This window comes from Schistocerca cancellata, chromosome 9, assembly GCF_023864275.1.
Source record: "Schistocerca cancellata isolate TAMUIC-IGC-003103 chromosome 9, iqSchCanc2.1, whole genome shotgun sequence".
Lineage (NCBI taxonomy): Eukaryota > Metazoa > Arthropoda > Insecta > Orthoptera > Acrididae > Schistocerca > Schistocerca cancellata.
In genome coordinates, this window is record NC_064634.1 from 510,911,668 (window position 1) to 510,932,753 (window position 21,086).

Sequence of the window (21,086 nt, forward strand, 5' to 3'; positions counted from 1 at the left end):
GGTCCGGTCCCAGGTCGACGGGCACGTGCACCTTCCGCCGACCACTGGCGACAACATCAATGTACTGTGGAGACCTCACGCCCCACGTGTTGAGCAATTCGGCGGTACGTCCACCCGGCCTCCCGCATGCCCACTATACGCCCTCGCTCAAAGTCCGTCAACTGCACATACGGTTCACGTCCACGCTGTCGCGGCATGCTACCAGTGTTAAAGACTGCGATGGAGCTCCGTATGCCACGGCAAACTGGCTGACACTGACGGCGGCGGTGCACAAATGCTGCGCAGCTAGAGCCATTCGACGGCCAACACCGCGGTTCCTGGTGTGTCCGCTGTGCCGTGCGTGTGATCATTGCTTGTACAGCCCTCTCGCAGTGTCCGGAGCAAGTATGGTGGGTCTGACACACCGGTGTCAATGCGTTCTTTTTTCCATTTCCAGGAGTGTATATATATATTGCTCCTTCAAAAAATAGGTGTGTATGTGACATTTGAGAATTAATGATATTTATCGATATATTGCGTAGCTGTTAATCAGAAGGGACTTCCGAAAGACTGAATACGAACCTGCATTTAATAATGCAAGAGCTCCATTACTTCTTCGGAAGGTTGAACTTCATCAAAGCCAAATATCCGCTTGATCTGAGGTTTCCCGACTGATTATACAACGCTCCCAAAATTACGAGGTATTTTATTTGCACAGATTAGCAGACTGCCGCAAAGCACGAGCCTGCAGAGAAGAAGAATCATCGCCTGATTTCATTCTAACAAGTAAAATTTCAGAATCATTTTGAGTGACTGAGCTATGACTGTGTTTCCTATCATGAATGATTGATTGCTCGAACGAATTGAGAGCTAAAGAATTACGTAGATAGAAGGAAACACTACAAAACGTCCGAGCGAATGAGGATAAGAGTTTCTCGAAGTTCCACTGCTTTGCTCAGGCGTCCCGCCGGTGTATATGAGCAAATTGGGTTACAAATGGAGCACACTAAATAAAAATTAAGCACAGCGACGCAGCACGTATCGAGAAAGTTTTGGACTTGACTGCGTATGTACAAAAGCGAATATACGTTCGCAACACTAGACTTACATGCTTCGTATGGAGCACATCGTCAAAGAATTAATTTAAAAGTAGTTATCAGCCCCCGCTCCAACCGAGGCTTCGTAAGGCTTTTCTTGGTTGCAAATGAAATGCTGGAATTGGAAACACTCTCCTACCTGTTCCCAATTGGGATCCCCCGCACCTCACTTGCTGTCTTGTAGAAAAATCCCGCAACTCTACCACGGGTCATTAGCAGTGATGTGCAACCTGAGAACGCACTCAGTCAAGGAAAATAAACAACCGGCCCATATTAGGCAATGAATGAAGTTATGATGCCGAGGTAACACGAGGATTATTCGGAGAGTAAGTTCCGATCGCTCGCGCAATGGAAACCACTGCGACAATCCGATGAAGTTTTCCACAGATATGTTGGATAGTATGTCTAGTGTGCCCATCGATCGCGTCACGTCGCTCGTTTCAGTTCAGAGTTCACAGTGAGCAGAAATAGATGCCTAGAAAACAGTATCTCCCGCCAACTATGAGGGCCTGGGGTGAGGGATTCCGCCTGATGTGCAGTCCACATAACAGTCATGCGCTTCGTTCTTCGTGACAATTCTCGGCCGCGCTCTGCAGGGGCAATGGAGATGCTCTTGCAGCATTTTCGATGGGAAGTGTTTGATCACCCACAACACAGCCCATAATTGGTTCGATCTGGCTATGAGGACAACTTTTTGGCACAGACAAAGAGCCGTAAACGAGAGTAGGGAATTGGCGGACAGCACAGGCGGCTACCTTCTACGACGAGGGTATTAGAAAGTTGGTACAACTCTACGACAAATTTCTAAGTCGGAGCGGCGGCTATGTACAGAAGTAGCTGTAACTATTTCAAATGAAACATATTTGATTTTCACAATGGTTCTCATTTCCAAACCGATCGTAACTTACTTTCCGAATAGCCATCGTGTTTTGAGAATTTGATGGCTGTCCTTTATTCCGTATTTTTCGTTTTTAAAGGTCCAGAGACCTTTCTCCTTATCTTACTGAACCCACATTCGACACAAATTATTTTTACTTAGAGTATAACCAAACTCGTCGGGGGCTAGCGCAAAAATATTTTAAGGAATGCCAAGTAAGAGCGAGCCTGGTGGCTCCGTGTGGCCAGTCCCTCGGTCCAGTGGCTGCGGAATTCGCCTTCTCGCACATGTGCCGCTTGGACGCTCCAGACGCTGCTGGATATATTCAGTGCAACATCCTTCTATTATGGCTTCCTCGCTGTCGATAGCTCGAGAATTTTATTTTAAATAAAGCGACTTGGAAGCCTATGTTGACGTAAAGTATTCAGGGTGAGATAAGTGTCCATCCTAAACAGTGCTACTGATTGCGTAGAAGTTGATATACTAGATCTAATCTACGCCATCACTGTTGTCAGCGAATTTGACAGAGGAATTTTGTTGTTTAGTAGAAGCTTCCTCATTTTCCGTCATTCGATGTAAGGTAAATCATTTATATACACCGAAGACCCAAAGATACTGGTACACCTGCCTAATATCGCGTAGGACCCCCGCGAACACGCAAAAGTGCCGCAAAACGGCGTGGCATGGACTCGATTACTGTCAGAAGTAGTGCTGGAGGGAACTGACAGCGTGAATCCCGCAGGGTCGTCCATAAATCCGTAAGAGTATGAGGGAAGGAGATCTCTTCTGAACAGCATGTTGCAAGGCATCCCAGATATGCTTAATAATGTTCATGTCCGGGGAGTTTGGTGGCTGACGGAAGTATGGGAACTCAATAGAGTGTTGCTGGAGCCACTCAGAAGCAATTCTGGACGTCTGGGGCGTCGCATTGTCCTGCTGGAATTGTCCAAGTCCGTCGGAATTCCCAATGGACATGAATACATGCAGCTGATGAGACAAGATACTTATGTACGTTCCACGTGTCAGAGTCGTATCTAGACGTATCACTCCAACTGCACACTCCCCACACCGTTACAGAGCGTCCACCAGCTTGAACAATCCTCTGCTGACATGCAGGATCCATGAAAACATGAGGTTGTATCCATGCCCCTACACGTCTATCCGTTCGATACAATTTGAAATGAAACTCTCCTGACCAGGCAACATGTTTCCAACCATCAGCAGCCCAATGCCAGTGTTGACCGCTCCAGGCGAAGCGTAAAGCCTTGTGGCGTGCAGTCATCAAGGGTACACGAGTGAGTTTCGGCTCCCCAAAGCCCATATCAATTATGATTCGTTGAATGGTTCGCACCCTGGTACTTGCTGATGGCCCCGCATTGAAATCTGCAGAAATTTGCGATAGGGTTGCACTTCTGTCGCGCTGAACGATTCTCTGTAGTCGTCGTTGGTCTCGTTCTTGCAAGCAGCTTTTTCTGGCCGCAGCGATGTCGGAGATTTGATGTTTTAACGGATTCCTGGTATTCACGGTACACTCGTGAAATGGTCGTTCGGGATAGCCCCACTTCATCGCTAATTCGGAGATGCTGTGCCCCAAATCTCGTGCGCCGACTATAACACCACGTTCATTCTAATCTTTATAACCTGCCGTTGTAGCAGCAGTAACCAATCTAAAACCTGCACCACACACTTGTTGACTTATACAGGTATTGCTGACCGCAGCGCCATATTCTGCCTATTTGCATATCTCTGTATTTGAATACGCATGCCTATACCAGTTTCGTTGGCGCTTAAGAGTACTTCTTCTTACCTCACTTAAACATGCAGTAATGCCTTTTTACAAAACCAATGTTTAAACGCAGATTTTCGGATTAGAAATGTAGTTTGTTGGAGTCCGCTGTCGAGTCCAGCAGCGGCCAGGTCACTGGCTGAGGTTGGCCGCCAAGGCCATGTATGTGAACTGCTGCCAGCCCGCGTCCACCCGCAGGAAGACCCTGCGCAGGCAGGCACTACAGCGCCCCATCGGAAGGGTTGAAAATTAAAAATTAAGAAACGACACAAAAAACGTCCAGAAAGTAAAAATATAATAATTTGTATTACCACTTTAAGTTTAATATAAGGAGTAATATTTTGATGCAAGCTTTGTTGTGTTGGAGGACCGCTAAGTATGTTGTGTCTGGACAAGACAGTCTAGACACAAGGCGGTGATACCGAAAGGGCACGCGTCAACTCACGCCGACTGGCGTGAATTCTGGAACAGGATACGTAATTAATGCTATAAAGAAAAGTACGTAGCTGCGTTCATACTTAACTTTATTCCATCATTGTGGTACATCGCTCTTGGTTATACAAGTGAGACTCTCTCCAGATATGGTTAAAGGCGCCTTGCTAGGTCGTAGCCATGGACTTAGCTGAAGCCTATTCTAACTGTCTCTCGGCAAATGAGAGAAAGGCTTCGTCAGTGTAGTCGCTAGCAAAGTCGTCGTACAACTGGGGCGAGTGCTAGTCCGTCTCTCTAGACCTGCCGTGTGGTGGCGCTCGGTCTGCAAATACTGACAGTGGCGACACGCGGGTCCGACATGTACTAATGGACCGCGGCCGATTTAAAGCAACCACCTAGCAAGTGTGGTGTCTGGCGGTGACACCACATTCCTCCCCCGCAAATCGGCGAACGGTCGTGTTATAAGGCTTCTCTCTGGGCCTCACCCATAGTAATTTTGCAAAAACCTTCCGGAAAATTGAGACTTTGCGTGGACTTCAAGGCCACAGTGAATCCACAACTAGTGACTGCTACTTTTCCTTTGCCCCGCCCAGAAGATCTTTTTGACAAACTTTGCCCGGGAACATATTTTTCAAAGTTGGCCCTAGCAGATGCGTACTTGCAAATACCGGTGGACGCAGAATCCCAGCGCGTATTGGTGGTTAACACGCATCTTGGATTGTATCGATTCAAAAGACTGCCATTCGGGTATGAATCCGCCCCTGCATTGTTTCAGCAATATTTACAAACTACACTCCTGGAAATGGAAAAAAGAACACATTGACACCGGTGTGTCAGACCCACCATACTTGCTCCGGACACTGCGAGAGGGCTGTACAAGCAATGATCACACGCACGGCACAGCGGACACACCAGGAACCGCGGTGTTGGCCGTCGAATGGCGCTAGCTGCGCAGCATTTGTGCACCGCCGCCGTCAGTGTCAGCCAGTTTGCCGTGGCATACGGAGCTCCATCGCAGTCTTTAACACTGGTAGCATGCCGCGACAGCGTGGACGTGAACCGTATGTGCAGTTGACGGAATTTGAGCGAGGGCGTATAGTGGGCATGCGGGAGGCCGGGTGGACGTTCCGCCGAATTGCTCAACACGTGGGGCGTGAGGTCTCCACAGTACATCGATGTTGTCGCCAGTGGTCGGCGGAAGGTGCACGTGCCCGTCGACCTGGGACCGGACCGCAGCGACGCACGGATGCACGCCAAGACCGTAGGATCCTACGCAGTGCCGTAGGGGACCGCACCGCCACTTCCCAGCAAATTAGGGACACTGTTGCTCCTGGGGTATCGGCGAGGACCATTCGCAACCGTCTCCATGAAGCTGGGCTACGGTCCCGCACACCGTTAGGCCGTCTTCCGCTCACGCCCCAACATCGTGCAGCCCGCCTCCAGTGGCGTCGCGACAGGCGTGAATGGAGGGACGAATGGAGACGTGTCGTCTTCAGCGATGAGAGTCGCTTCTGCCTTGGTGCCAATGATGGTCGTATGCGTGTTTGGCGCCGTGCAGGTGAGCGCCACAATCAGGACTGCATACGACCGAGGCACACAGGGCCAACACCCGGCGTCATGGTGTGGGGAGCGATCTCCTACACTGGCCGTACACCACTGGTGATCGTCGAGGGGACACTGAATAGTGCACGGTACATCCAAACCGTCATCGAACCCATCGTTCTACCATTCCTAGACCGGCAAGGGAACTTGCTGTTCCAACAGGACAATGCACGTCCGCATGTATCCCGTGCCACCCAACGTGCTCTAGAAGGTGTAAGTCAACTACCCTGGCCAGCAAGATCTCCGGATCTGTCCCCCATTGAGCATGTTTGGGACTGGATGAAGCGTCGTCTCACGCGGTCTGCACGTCCAGCACGAACGCTGGTCCAACTGAGGCGCCAGGTGGAAATGGCATGGCAAGCCGTTCCACAGGACTACATCCAGCATCTCTACGATCGTCTCCATGGGAGAATAGCAGCCTGCATTGCTGCGAAAGGTGGATATACACTGTACTAGTGCCGACATTGTGCATGCTCTGTTGCCTGTGTCTATGTGCCTGTGGTTCTGTCAGTGTGATCATGTGATGTATCTGACCCCAGGAATGTGTCAATAAAGTTTCCCCTTCCTGGGACAATGAATTCACGGTGTTCTTATTTCAATTTCCAGGAGTGTATTTGTGCGTCGATCCCTACTGCAGCAAACTATCTGGACGAAATAGTGATCTCTGGAAAGACAGAAGAAGAACATTTTGCAAACCTACGAACATTATCTCAGGTCTTGCGACAATATGGTCTTCGCTTGAGGAAGGACAAATGTGTGTTTTTTGCTCGTGACTTGCCGTATCTGGGACATGTCCTTAATGCCCAAGGCATACATCCGAGTCCAGAGCACCTCCGTGCCATACAGGACTTGCCTTCGCCGCAGAATTTGAAGCAGCTACAGAGTGTGTTGGGAAAAATTAACTATTATCATAAATTTCTTCCGCGTGCCTCTTCCATTTCAGCTCCGCTTCATCGCTTACGCCGTAAAGGTGTTCCGTTCGTCTGGTCGACGGAATGTAAACAGTTTAAAGTAAATAAAAAAATAAGAAGTAGCTATCCTTTCTGGAACAGGATACTTTCATTATTGCTGGGTATAAGCGTCTTCTTCTGGCGTCGTCTCTTCCAGTACTGCGCGTCCCGCATCCACACGACAAAACAGATAGTGAAGCTATAATTACTTACTATATAAAATATGGAAAGTAATCCACCTTTAATTCGGCTAACATTGTTAAAGAATAGTTACCTGTGACACCTCAGTTCTCCCGGTGTATATAAAGTTCAGATAACTTACGGGAATGCGGCAGGATGAGGTCGTCGATAACCGCAGAAGCGCACACCTGCCGTTCTGCAGGCCTTACGGGGCGCTCCTGTCAAAATAGCGGCGGTTGTCAACGTCGTCACCCGGCTGCATTCCCGCAAGTTGTTTTGACAATAGAGTAACGTACTTATTTTATGTCATACTTTTACATAATTACGTGGAACCTAGTTTCATTCACTGATATGTCTTACGAGGCCCATGCCTGCAGTGGTCTGATGACAGCGTACTATCTCACGCTTCACTCAACCACTAGTAGCGCGGTATGCGCCGCGCTGTGTGTGACCAAGTGCGGCGACCCGAACGGGCAGTCGCTTCAACGCAGACGTCGTTGACATTCATGTCTGCATTGTGAATTTTAAGGAGTGAATTAATTAAGACTCAACGATCTGATATTGCTCTTTTGATATTTCCCTACACTGGCTAGATAGCTTACTTGTACAAGGGGGTAGGACGTCAAAAAATTTAAAAAAATCTATTTTTTTTAAATATGCCAATTTTGTAGAGCATATCTTCCTGATAGTTTGATGTATAAAACATGTATGTTGGAGAGGTTATAAGGCACGTTATTTTGTCTTAAGTGTACCAAGAGGCAGCGCCACAACCCCTTTGCACAGCATTCTTCTGTCACACGTAAGTGTATTTCGCTCTGTAGAATCGAACGTTTACATTTGCGCCAGAGACTGTCATACGAGAAACAAATGACTAGAAGTTAGAATGTGTAGGAGTGTGGGACATGTACAGAAAAGACTTGGCACTAGACTTAGAAGGCTGAGTCAAGATTCGTCAGGAAAAAAATTATCTGATGGGAAGGGAATAAAAGGGAGAGGCAACTGTACAAGCTACAGACATATTATGGTTTGACAATAAGAAGGAACACAGGGGACTTGAAAAGCAAGCAGTTTGGACCTTATACTTCCACAAAGTATTCACAGACAATAACCCTATCCACAACTTGTGCCCAAAAGAAAGTGAATCATGGTGTGGCTATTGAAGAAATATCTTCATGGTGGTACCCAAAACTCAAATGAAATTTTTAACCAATGTGTATGGGAAAGATGCCGAAAACCATTTTTGTGGGAAGAAACGCATTTGCTATTGGTGTTTATGATGCAGTTTCATGTTTTCATGATGGTCTGCAAAGCAGGAAATATGTTTTACAGAAAATGGGAATTAAGCCCGGAGTGAACTGCATCAAAGCTTTGTATGCGATAGACGGAGAGCGTCTAGTGAAAGCAGATAAATCATTTTTGGTGGTGATAGAATCGAGAAGAGTGCATCATAGGACTGTGAAAAGGAAGAAAGCTGATTTATAAAACGGAAAAGAACCTGCTTATGGGTTGGACAATTCTAAAAGAATGCCAAATACAAGCAGAAACAATAACAGCTATTTTCCGCAAAACAAAAATTTCTGTACTTAGGTACATGTAACATCCAAAATAAATATCCTATTAAAATAAATATCCTATCACTTTCAGGCTTGATACGCTTACTAAACATAAACTACTTAACGCAAAATTCTAGAATTTCTATTAAAAACTATGGTAAAAATTGATACAATTAACTATCAAATTTGAGTTTTTTTCTAAACATGAAGTTTAAAATGTAACATCTCATTCATTTTTTCATAAATTAAATAAATTCTAGAGTTTCATACACCTGAAGTATGGCTTGTATGCTGTACGAAATTCATCGAATAATTTCTCTTACTTATGAAGAAAAGTATACCTGTAGCAACAAATGCAGACAATAGTAAGTGAAGAAATGATGAAATTTCACATGTAAAAAAATTATTTTGTTATGTTTTTTAACTTCCACTGTTTATTGTCATTCTAACAAAGTTTTATCAATTTGTTTGTAAAAGTATAGACAATGGAAATTAAAATGTCCTGTGGTGCCTCTCCTGCTCCAAGACAGCCCGTTTTATGTCCTACCCTCCTTAAATGTCATACTTTTATAATTTTTCGATGTATTCTGCTTTTATTTTATTTACTTAATGGTCCTACCACGCGACGACGTTTGTATCAAAATGTGACTACTTATATTAAACTTAAGGGGGAAATATTTTCTTTTTAACTTTTAGGGGATATTTTTGAGTCAGAAATTTTTTATTTTTTATTTCATTCTTTTTAAATTTTATATTTTATTGGCAGACACGGTACGATCGACACTCTGTTCCCACATTCACGAAAATACTTTCGGGGACGAAATATCCAGTTTCGCCGAAACTGCGCATTCTGAAAGTAGACGTATTTTCATAAATATTATTGCAGATGCAAGATTTTGTCAATGCAAAATTACACGTGCGGTTTTGAGCTACTATCAATAATTAAAATGCATTACTATTAATAATTACATGCATTAACCCCTATCAAAATTTAGGCCAAATTTGGCTCCCAATCTATAAAACGTCTCTGTATTACAAAAGCTATGTCCTCAGAAACTGTTATCCAACTTACTCTCGTATCCTAACATTTGATTAAACAGAACATAATTTAAATTGAACTGTAACTGGTCTGAATAGAACCTGTCTTTACGTTAAAGACGCAACTGAAGTAAAGCCATTATTTGGCACTAACCAAAATTTCCACTTAACTCACTTCTTGACAACATTGTTGCAGATTTCTCAAAACACAACCGCAAACAACAAGCAGGCAGCTGCTAAGCTACATGTCTATTTGTAAAGAAATATTCAAACTGTTGCCTATGATATTGTGCAATGTGGTAACATGTAATGATAAACCTTCATTAAACAGTGAGATGGGGAGAGTAACTATTCCTAGGAAATAATATTCCATGACAACGACTTTAGTATATAGTATGTATCCAAAAAGATAGAGTAAAATTTCGCGTGATCTTCACACATAAGATTGGTCTAAACAATACTATGCTTAACGATGTGGAAAATGACTTGAAAAAAGTACAATGTTAACAGAGAATTTCTACACAAACCAAGCAGTTGATATCTTAATGCTTGTCTCAGAGAAGTGGGGTGGTCTTTCTCTCTGCTCTGTGCAACGTAACTAGCTGGCAATAATTATTCCCAGTGGTGCAGTCTTACCTCAAACTTCTCCTCTTAAAAAACAATAACATTATTCAAAATTTATATTCTTTTCGCCTTCCAATAATACCATTATCTGCACCCTTGTTGTCGTTTACAATAAATCTATACTCATCTAACAGATACAATCACAAATCAAGACAGTACTACTGAATACGTCCACCTCCGTCCACACTTCAGCTACAAATGCATCAGACCGCGCAGAGGCAAAGACTGTGCCACAACAAGACCAAAGATTGTTTAACAATAACATAACTTGCTCTCTCTCTCTCTCCCTCTGATATGCACAGCGATAACTTACAAAACTCAAAATGATTTGATCACCTTGCAATATGTTTGAATTGGAAAAGCAATTTTATGTGTTATGTCTATGAAAACTAGCGTTGCAGTTGGCAGAGTGAAACAAAATACTGCGTCATATTAACAAAGAGCAGGGATGTCAAGCAAAGACAACATCCAAATACTCTTATTAGGGTTAGGAAACCTATCTCGAAGGCTAAAGGACAACATTTTAACAAGGTCAATTTAGACAACTTTTTTGATATCGTTAAAGCAATGCGAAAAAAGAATTTCATCCTGTCATTACGTATATATTCTGGATGAAACGGATGACAGACCAGTTCAAGAAAACTAATATGTTTGCTGTCAATGGAAGATGCCAAGTGGGTGGCGTTACTTCAGTCGAAAGAAGGTTTCCGCTGGGTTTCGGAGTATGTATGTCCTCAATGGCAGCTTTATCCAGTCAGGTTCGGAAAAGTGGCCGCTGCGTAAAGCTACAGAAAAATGAATATATGTCCCATTCATGTATGTACCTGTATGTACCGGGTGATCAAAAAGTCAGTATAAATTTGAAAACTGAATAAATCACGGAATAATGTAGAAAGAGAGGTACAAATTGACGCACATGCTTGGAATGACTTGGGGTTTTATTAGAACAAAAAAAAAAAAAAAAAAGTTCAGAAATGTCCGACAGATGGCGCTTCATCTGGTCATAGTAGCAATAATTAGCATAACAAAGTAAGACAAAGGAAAGATGATGTTCTTTACAGGAAATGCTCAATATGTCCACCATAATTCCTCAACAATAGCTGTAGTCGAGGAATAATGTTGTGAACAGCACTGTAAAGCATGTCCGGAGTTATGGTGAGGCACTGGCGTCGGATGTTGTCTTTCAGCATCTCTAGAGATGTCAGTCGATCACGATACACTTGCGACTTCAGGTAACCCCAAAGCCAATAATCGCACGGACTGAGGTCTGGGGACCTGGGAGGTCAAGCATGACGAAAGTGGCGGCTGAGCACACGATCATCACCAAACGACGCGCGCAAGAGATCTTTCACGCATCTAGCAATATGGGGTGGAGCGCCATCCTGCATAAACATCGTACGTTCCAGCAGGTGTTTATCAGCCAGGCTGGGGATGATATGATTCTGTAACATATCGGCGTACCTCTCACCCGTCACGGTAGCAGTTACAAAACCAGAATCACGCATTTCCTCGAAGAAGAAAGGCCCAATAACGGTATCGTAGATGTGGTAAATCCAACACATACCGTGACTTTCTCGTCGTGCAATGGATTTTCCACGACAGTTCTAGGATTTTCGGTAGCCCAAATTCTGCAGTTGTGGGCGTTGACGGACCCTCGGAGCGTGAAATGAGCTTCGTCTGTGCACAACACGTTACTCAACCAATCGTCATCTTCCGCCATCTTTTGAAACGCCCACACCGCAAATGTCCTCCGCTTTACCAGGTAACAGTTCATGATGCCGATGGATTTTGTACGGATAGCATCGGAGGGTACGCCTAAGTGCCAACCAAACAGAAGTGTATGGAATGCCGATGCGACGTGCGACTGCACGAGCGCTGACTTCCCCGTCCATAGACGAACCCGCTGCAGTCTCCATTTCTTCCTGAACTGTCTTAGCAGCATTACGCCTTGTGCTCGGTCGGCCACTACGGGGTCTATCGTCTAAACAACCCGTGGCTTCGAATTTCGAAATCATTCTCGCCACAGCTGCATTTGTCAACGGACCTTTACCCGTTCGAATCCCCTTCCTATGGCGATAGGATCGTAACGCTGAACTAGCACATTCCCCATTCTGATAATACAGCTTCACTAAAAGCGCCTTTTCAGGTAACGTCAACATGCTGCGACTGCTAGCGCATCTGATTCTCTCTGTCATTACAGCTCCTTTTAGACACGATTGTCATGCGCAGTCACTGACGTTTTGCCGTCCAGCGCCATCTGTCGAACATTTTGTGAACTTTTTTATTTTGGTTCTAATAAAACCCCATGTCATTGCAAGCATGTGTGCCAATTTTTACCTCTCTATCTACATTATTCCGTGGTTTATTAAGTTTTCAAATTTATACTGACTTTTTGATCACCCGGTATATTCAAAATATGTGAACGGTAAACCTCAATGAATAACGACGGTTTCATGAAATTTCAATTTCCCTTGAAGTGGCCAGTTTGCCACTCCTTCCCCTGGTGATTTCTACATTTTTAAATGAGCTGTAGTAAGAATCAGGTGCAATGTGAACGATGAGCTAAGGCGCTTTGTAATTTCTAGAGTGTGAGTTCACAAGTTAAATATTCAACGTACAACGGTTTCCACAGCCGAAACAAAAGTTTCAGTGGCAGTAATCTTCCGCGCTGGCTGTCGTAACTTGAATTGGAATACCCTCTTGTCTTTTTTTTCATTAACTTATTTCTTTACAGGTGACAGCTGTCTGAGAAGTAGCTGGTACCACGTTGTCTATTTTGAAGTCTGTAAAAACAACTATATTTTAACAATGTATGAGCAATGTAAGTGTTGTGACTTGGCAAGACAGCCAAACCACTATGACCGGTAGCCGAAAGGCACGCGTTTAAGCTCACGCAGGCTGGCGTGAGGTCTGGAACAGTTAAAGGAGTTGAGTCTAGTAAAAATAATACGTAGCTGCTGGAATACTTAACTTTAATCCATAATTGGTGAACATAGGTCTGACGGTACATGCATCACAAGATAAATAGCAAATGATAATGGCGCCTTGCTAGGTCGTAGCAAATGACGTAGCTGAAGGCTATGCTAACTATCGTCTCGGCAAATGAGAGCGTAATTTGTCAGTGAACCATCTCTGGCAAAGTCGGCTGTACAACTGGGGCGAGTGCTAGGACGTCTTTCTAGACCTGCCGTGTGGCGGTGCTCGGTCTGCAATCACTGACAGTGGCGACACGCGGGTCCGTCGTATACTAGCGGACCGCGGCCGATTTAAAGGCTACCACCTAGCTAGTGTGGTGTCTGGCGGTGACACCACAGTAAGTTTTGTCTGTAACTCAGATACGCTAATGACCGTTAACATAACAACCACTGCCCACCGTAGAAATGAATGCCGCCTGGTGGCTAACGAGAGCATGCACGGTGTTAGGCAACGAGTGCAGATATTTTTACTAGTGAGTGCAGACAGTGTACTGAACAACATCACGTCAGTATTTACTTCATTTGCAGACTAATAATTGTATCCGTTAGGAGTAATGCGTTTTTAGGTTCGTTAGCACAAGTGGCAAGGGCAGGCCTGAAAACTTCTTTTCCCCCTGGGCAGCAGGGCAGGTGTTGAAGTACGGACATGTGGACGCAAAGCGGTTTGTTTGTACTGACAGGCGTAGTCCACTTACTGGTGCAGTTACTACCGTGTGGAAAACGTTAGGCAGTAAATTATCTGACGTGTTTGCGGGAAGACTGCTAGACACCGAGAGAAACAACTAACAGACTGTAGGGGGTACATATTAACGTACCAATGATCACGATATTGCACTTATATCCCCAACACCCAGTACAGGCGGAGAGGAGACGATTGGGGATTCATTCTAGCGACGATACAGGCAGCAAGTGAGAATCCATTGACACGAGACGAGGCAGTGTCTGGCGCCTGGGACTGGTAGCATGCTGCTGCCACGAGAGGAGGAAAGAGGCTGAAGGACGGTCAAACTGCGAGTAGGCAGCCACATGTCGGGCGACCACGCCTCGTCTCAAAAAGAGTGGGGGTTGAGACTTGCCCACTCTACACAGCAGGATACAAGGCGACCTGTGGCAGATGTCACGTCTTTGGTGGCACGCCCTCCACCACGTTGTCGAAAATGCGGCTCCCTCCACGGTTAATATATTTCCCAACGGCGATGGGATCTTCTAGCAGGACAATTGTTCGTGTCACAGGGCCAGAATCGTGCGAGGAGCGCGATAGTGAACTTGACGATACCTCGGCTGCCAAATTCGACCGGTACGAACCCCTCGGAACACATCTGGGACGCTATCGGACGCCAGTTCTGTGGCCACGAACCACCTGCCCACAATTCGTGGGAGATGCGCTGCACTTACTGCACGTAGCACTTTGGTGCCTGGTAACTCCGGAAATCCGGCGAGGTCTCGCGCAGTCCCTGTCACGTAGAATCGCTGCTTTACTGCGTTCCAGGGGTGGATCGACTCACTGTTAAGCAAAACGTTTTGGCTCGTGACCGTATGTGCCGCCTGCTTCCGTAGGCGAGGTCGCTATCGAGTGCTTGTGCTATGGCGTTTGACTTTGAGGAACATCGGTTCCAATCCCGCTTGGGGTGAAATTTTGCTGGCAACATTTGGTGGGTGAGGGGAGTAGAGATGGTACGATAAAGTCCCCCATCACAAGGCTTTGTGCAAATCTCTGCAATGTCTCGTCAATAAGGACATGTGACACTGTCGAAAGTGATCCATCCATCGGGTTCGCAGGTCGTAGTCTGGTGGCTAGCGTTCCTGCCTCTGGATCACGGGGTCCCGGTTTCGACTCCTGGCCGGGTTGGGGCTTTTCTCTGACTGGGGACTGTCCTCATCATTTCATCGTCTCCATCATTATTCGTGACAGTGGCTAAACTGGATTGTGTAAAAAAAATTGGTGTAAAAAATTGGGACTTAGCATGGGTGTCATATTTCTGGCTTAGTCAAATGGTTCAAATGGCTCTGAGCACTATGGGACTCAACATCTTAGGTCATAAGTGCCCCAGAACTTAGAACTACTTAAACCTAACTAACCTAAGGACATCACACACACCCATGCCCGAGGCAGGATTCGAACCTGCGACCGTAGCAGTCCCGCGGTTCCGGACTGCAGCGCCAGAACCGCTAGACCACCGCGGCCGGCTGGCTTAGTCAGCCATCATATTAGGCTCCAAGAAGCTGTTCCCAGAGCAGTGGGAGATGCAAGAAGTATATAGATGATGAAATGTGGTGTGAGGTACCTGTGACAGATGTTAGATTCGGAACCATTCCCGTGAGAAAGACCGCCTGCATAATGCTACTGCTCTGTGATTGGCTGCTGTGTTCGAAGCAAGGGCGCCAAAACGTTAAAGTATAGTTATTATTATTAGTTAAACTACTCATTGGAATGACTTCACTTTTTAATATAAATATCTCTCAACAGCTGACTATCAATCAGTCATTTTAGAATTATTAAAAACAATTTAAATCAAAAACAAAAGACTTACGAACTGCAAAACTGCGGAAGCGTTCGGGTCACGCCTTTTCTGGTATGGCGCGCGAAGTGTTTCGGGCTCTTCGTCATTCTGGATTGGGTAGTCGAGAAGAACAGACGTGTTGTTTGTCGTAGGACGTGTTTCCAATTTTTATTTAAGTTCCTGTTCGTCTCTCTGGATCAGGCAGTCGAGATGTACAGTCATGTTGTCTGTGGCAGGATGTGTTTGCCAGTATTCAGTATTAAAAGATTCACTCCGGTAGTCGTGAGGCACAGACACGTGCCACAAATAGTGTAAAGATACATTTTCGTAAACATTTTGTTTGATCATGTACTTTGCTGTATCAGAAGGTGTTATATTAAGATAATGTAGTCTTCTCGTGTGGCTATATTAAAATACACGATTGATTGATGATGTCCCATACTCCGTGACACGAGAGGCATCCCAAAGAAGTGATACATTATTTCAGAACAGAACCCCGCTAAAAGTCAGTTTCAGCCTGAAGATACAGAACCTACGACCTGCGTGCTGTTTTCTGCGCTGGCGGCATCAGCTTCAAGACAGCAGGTTAGTGAACTATAACAGAACCTTCGTATTCTACAAAGTGCAGTGGAAACAACTAGGCGCCTCAAGTGTACTGCATGCATAGAACAAATGTGCTCAGTGAGGATGATCGTTATTAACACCAGCAATCAATTCATTCTTTCTTTCTTGACGTATGGGCGCTGTTGAGGGCCCCTCAAACCAAACATCATCATCATCCGTGCATCCGTGCTCGGCGGTCACCTTCGTGCTACACGAGAGGAACGGGCTGTGTGCCGGCACCGAAATTCACCCTTCTCTGTCGTCTTCCTACAACATAAAAATAAACCACTCTACACACTCGTCCATTACACTCACTTACACTATACAAAAACTAATAGGGCACACTACTCACGTGTCTCCAAAGGAAAGGTGCAGTGGGCACGGAGCAAGAACGGTCTTCCGCTAGGCTGCTGAACGCTTCCTGTAGCATATCCCAGCCAACAGTGCCATACATTTGTCTGGTGTAGCAGTAAAAAAGACAAAAAAAGGAGGTACTGTCGTCCGAGTAAAGACAGTCAGCGCGACAGATAACCCTCATTAAAAAAGTTTTCCAATCGAGACAGTGATGTATCTGCAGTCCCAAAACCTAATATTGTCTTCATTTCTGCTCCATTGTTTGAGCAGCATATTTTTATAGCAAGTGGAGTTCAATGGGAAGTACAAAATTCCGTGTGCTTATTCCTGTGCTGTATGAGACAGATGAAATACCCTCAGACTTCAAGAAGAATATAATAATTCCAATCCCAAAGAAAGCAGGTGTTGACAGATGTGAAAATTACCGAACAATCAGTTTAATAAGCCACAGCTGCAAAATACTAACACGAATTCTTTACAGACGAATGGAAAAACTAGTAGAAGCCAACCTCGGGGAAGATCAGTTTGGATTCCGTAGAAATACTGGAACACGTGAGGCAATACTCACCTTACGACTTATCTTAGAAGAAAGATTAAGGAAAGGCAAACCTACGTTTCTAGCATTTGTAGACTTAGAGAAAGCTTTTGACAATGTTGACTGGAATACTCTCTTTCAAATTCTAAAGGTGGCAGAGGTAAAATACAGGAAGCGAAAGGCTATTTACAATTTGTACAGAAACCAGATGGCAGTTATAAGAGTCGAGGGACATGAAAGGGAAGCAGTGGCTAGGAAGGGAGTAAGACAGGGTTGTAGCCTCTCCCCGATGTTATTCAATCTGTATATTGAGCAAGCAGTAAAGGAAACAAAAGAAAATTTCGGAGTAGGTATTAAGATCCATGGAGAAGAAATAAAAACTTTGAGGTTTGCCGATGACATTGTAATTCTGTCAGAGACAGCAAAGGACTTGGAAGAGCAGTTGAACGGAATGGATGGTATCTTGAAGGGAGGATATAAGATGAACATCAACAAAAACAAAACGAGGATAATGGAATGTAGTGGAATTAAGTCGGGTGATGCTGAGGGTATTAGATTAGGAAATGAGACACTTAAAGTAGTAAAGGAGTTTTGCTATTTGGGGAGCAAAATAACTGATGATGGTCGAAGTAGAGAGGATATAAAATGTAGACTGGCAATGGCAAGGAAAGCGTTTCTGAAGAAGAGAAATTTGTTAACATCGAGTATAGATTTAAGTGTCAGGAAGTCGTTTCTGAAAGTATATGTATGGAGTGTAGCCATGTATGGAAGTGAAACATGGACGGTAAATAGTTTGGACAAGAAGAGAATAGAAGCTTTCGAAATGTGGTGCTACAGAAGAATGCTGAAGATTAGATGGGTAGATCACATAACTAATGAGGAAGTATTGAATAGGATTGGGGAGAAGAGAAGTTTATGGCACAACTTGACCAGAAGAAGGGATCGGTTGGTAGGACATGTTCTGAGGCATCAAGGGATCACCAATTTAGTATTGGAGGGCAGCGTGGAGGGTAAAAATCGTAGGGGGAGACCAAGAGATGAATACACTAAGCAGATTCAGAAGGATGTAGGTTGCAGTAGGTACTGGGAGATGAAGAAGCTTGCACAGGATAGAGTAGCATGGAGAGCTGCATCAAACCAGTCTCAGGACTGAAGACCACAACAGCAACATTTCTGTGCTTGCATCATCCGAACAGGAAACAAAAAATGAAGGCGAAGGATCATTTATAAATATTTCATGCGACAACACGGAAGGCCTTTTGCATGACACATTCGTAACATCTCTACATATACACTCGTGTGGAAAACTTAAGGACGAAAGTAAGTTTCGCGTGATGTGTCACTACCAAGTAAGACAGTTCAGCTTGTTCCATACTTGGAAACAACTGCTACAGTGTAGTACAGAAGGTAACTGAGAGATATACGCAATGAGATGAGCACAAATTACATATTTATTCAAAGACAATAATTACACTGAAGACAGCGCTGTTTACGGTGGTCTCCTGGACGTTACCAAACGCACGGCACGGGAACGGGGAGGCCAGTCCATTCGCCGGATACCCTCTCGTTCCGAGAGCTGCTCCACCTGCTCTGTTCGAAGCGGTCATGCGTGAAAAATAAAATCAGGTAGACGCACAGTGTCAAAGAACATTGACCGGTGACTGCACCGTGTTCAAAGGTATCGAGTTCAGTACGCCAGTGGAACATTACATCTCCCCAAACCACAACAGCTAGATAAATGTAAATGTCGTTTGACTAGGGCCTCCCGTCGGGTAGACCGTTCGCCGGGTGCAAGTCTTTCGATTTGACGCCACTTCGGCGACGTGCACGTCGATGGGGATGAAATGATGATGATTAGGACAACACAACACCGAGTCTCTGACCGGATAAAATCTCCAACCCCACCTGGAATCGAACCTGGGCCCTTGGGATTGATATTCTGTCGAGCTGACCACATTTATTTATTTATTTATTTATTTTTTAAATCTCAGTTTGTTCTGTATTGTTCGTTGAATTTGTTTGTGGCGGACGTCCGATGACACTCGTTCAGGTTGTTCGTTGATCCGTTGACTCAGTTTTTTTTATTACAGAGGGCAGCTAAACCGTCTGACCAAAGACGCTGAGCTACCGTGCCGGCAAGCCACTCAGCTACCGGGGGCGGACGCCATAACAGCTGAACCACCGAAACGTAGTACCTGTTGCCACCTCTCGCCATATGAGGGTACGTCCAGCATTTTAACACGATGCTGACGAAACGAATCTTGAAGTATGTCTGGCAAAAGAAATTAACATACAGGATCAGAAAACTTATAAAATATTCAGAAATACGTAAACAACATAACAGCCGAATAGGCAGCGGAAAGAGATATTTTCAGAGGGAAGTGGAAAGTTTGGAAGAATACAAAGGCAGAAGCAGTAATGGAACAAGTGTGAAGTGGTCTGAGGAAAGGAAAACCGAGACATGGTGAAAATATGACAGGATATCGGAGGCAAAGAAAAGATCAGATGAGAAGAAACTGAAAATATCACGTTGTTCCTAGTCATCCAAAGCTGAAGGGGAAACCAATGTGTGGTGTACTTCCTTTCAGTCCCATCGACGGGACGAAGTTCTCCTCACTCGGCTTCGAATAGGCCACAGCCCTATGACGCATGGCTTCCTTCTCTGGCGAGAGGACCCTCCAATGTGTGGTGCTTGTGGCGTCCAGGTCACTGTGCGCCACGTTTTATTGGATTGCGTTTTATTTTCTGACCAGCGGGTCGCGGCTGACTTGCCAGCTGACCTGCCATCTCTTTTAGGCGACACTCGGACGAATGTGGTTAAAGTTTTAAAGTTCTGTGCCCTGTCAAATGTTTTTACAAAAGATTTTAGGGGGAGGATTTTAATTTGCTCACTGTGTGACAAGCTCGCCCATATTTTATGTAAGTGGCCAGCCAATAACAATTTCCTGTGACATTCTTGTTGCTATGTTTCCCCTTTCCTTAGGATTTACTTTCTTATGTAGCATTTTCCTTCTTTTCCTGCTTTCTTTGAGTGTGTGCTTCAGTTTTCTTAGGTCTGTCCACATTCGTTCCTTTTAATGTGTGTCAGGGCGCTGATTACCTCGATGTTGAGCGCCCATAAAGCCCCAACACACCACCACCATCATCAACAGCGTGCAGTCCAAGTAGAAACCGTCAGCACATTACCTCCCCCCACAAACATCTCACGAAGTAACCACGATGGCAAATGAGAGAAATTACAGTCATACGGAGGTTTATGCACAGCCATTTTCGCAGGCGCCATTATCACGTGGAAAAGGAAAGTCCGGGAAGTAGCCCCAGCCACAAATCGTAAGACGGCTTTGTTCATATGTGGGACCAAACTGCTGAGGTCATTGGTCCCTACACCTACACACTACTTAAACCAACTTACGCTAAGGACAACACATACACGCACACACACAACAGCGCGCGCATCGCCGAGGGAGGACTCGAACCTCCGCTCCGGAGGGATGGGCCGCGCGATTTGTGACATGGCGTCTCTAACGGCGCGGCTACTCTGCGCGGTAAGATGGCTTTCAGAATAGACAGGTGGACGTACAGGTAAGTAACGTAGCCACACTTTTTGTGATCGCATATGGCGGGAACCTACGTTTCTAGCATTTGTAGACTTAGAGAAAGCTTTTGACAATGTTGACTGGAATACTCTCTTTCAAATTCTAAAGGTGGCAGGGGTAAAATACAGGGAGCGAAAGGCTATTTACAATTTCTACAGAAACCAGATGGCAGTTATAAGAGTCGAGGGGCATGAAAGGGAAGCAGTAGTTGGGAAGAGAGTAAGACAGGGTTGTAGCCTCTCCCCGATGTTATTCAATCTGTATATTGAGCAAGCAGTAAAGGAAACAAAAGGTAAATCCGGAGTAGGTATTAAAATCCAAGGAGAAGAAATAAAAACTTTGAGGTTCGCCGATGACATCGTAATTCTGTCAGAGACAGCAAAGGACTTGGAAGAGCAGTTGAA